The sequence below is a fragment of the Triticum aestivum genome, chromosome 2B (assembly GCF_018294505.1).
Source record: "Triticum aestivum cultivar Chinese Spring chromosome 2B, IWGSC CS RefSeq v2.1, whole genome shotgun sequence".
Taxonomy (NCBI): Eukaryota; Viridiplantae; Streptophyta; class Magnoliopsida; order Poales; family Poaceae; genus Triticum; species Triticum aestivum.
Window position 1 is genome coordinate 196019913 of NC_057798.1, and position 1558 is coordinate 196021470.

Below are 1558 nucleotides of genomic sequence, written 5' to 3' on the forward strand. Positions count from 1 at the left end.
GCAAAGGACGGCTCGCTTCCCCACTGCCCAACTGATATCATTGGATGGTGCCAAAGATGATGGTGGCCAGCACCGGCTCGAGTTCATCACCGGCCACTACTTCGCCATGGACGACACCGTCTCGAGTTCATCCTAACATTCCCCTCTTCCGTGGAGCCGATGCGGGGTCGACAAAGGTCCTCGCAACAAAAGGATCCGGCAAGACACCTGCTGTGTACGCCGGCGTCGCCTTCGCGGTGGCCTTCATGTGACCCAAGCGGCGGCAGACTCCCGTGTTCTACTTCTCCTCGATGATGGCGGCGGACGCGGAGGCACTGGCAACCGACTCGTCGCTCTCCGCGCACATGGCTTCTGTCGCTGCTTGCATGGTGCGGCCGGTGGCATGGGAGTCTCGGCCACAGAAACGGGAGACGCGGTACAAGGCAGCGGCGTGGACGGCAGCAACGACGCTCGTGTGTTGCTCCTTGTCGAGCTAGCCTGGAGCGGCTAGTTGCTGAACCGCGTGCCGGCTTGGGGCGGCAACTGGCTCCGTCGGGCGAGGGGAGGGAGGTGGATCAGCGAGCTGCATAGCTCGTAACCGGTGGGCTACCCAGCCGGCTTGGATGCGGAATAACTACTCTTTTTAAGCCATAGTAAGAGAGGACAAAATGGTGGAGGAGATAGGGGAGCGGCGGAGGTGTGCGATTCTTGGCCGGCGTTTGGCCTCGTCTAAATAGGAGATTAAATAGATGGCGGACGGAGGAGCTCGGCCGGCGTTGCGTTTAACGCTGGCCTGGTCATGAACGGACATGTGTCCAGAGTGGGTTTCTCGGCTTCCACACGGGCGGGTTTCATGGAGGCGTTTGAATGCGGCACGGAGGCGTGTTCATCGGGGCCTGCTACGAGTGGCGCCCTCGACTCTGACCTAGGACACCGCGCCGTTCTTCCACTAACGTGTGGGCTCTTTGGGTGCATGGCCTACATGTCAGCGACCCAACGCAGGCAGCGCACAGCAGAGGAACCTTTGGTGGGCCAGGGCGGTCAGAAGCGGGCATTTCATAAACCGATGATTGTTCATTGAGTGTGACGTCATCTTTTTCATGTAGTTAAGCCTACTATGTTGATAACCTGTTCGATACGTTGTGATTCATAAAGACCGATGCAAACATCAATGTTCTGCTTATCACAGATAGGATTGATTAATACCCGTAACAATCCATGTCCTTAACAAAGGGTGCATGCACGTATAGGTTGAGCGCGTGTCTTGCGTCGTGTGTTGTGTGCATGCAGGCGTGCGAGTGTTGCGTGTGTGCAAGGGTGAGTTTCAGTGTTGCATGCAAGGGTGCGTACGTGCGTGTGTTCGTGAGTGCATGTGTACGTGTCGGTGTTGCACGCCAGCATGCATGCGTGTGTACGTTATGTGTACGTGTCAGTGTTGCACGCCTACATGCGTGCGTGCATGTGTAGGTGCGGGGTGAGGCTACACGTCAGTCGACTGACTTTTTCATCTTTGGTCATTAGATTTTCTAGCCGTTGGATATGAACTCAAGGGCCTCCAATTTATCATCAAACTCCACCC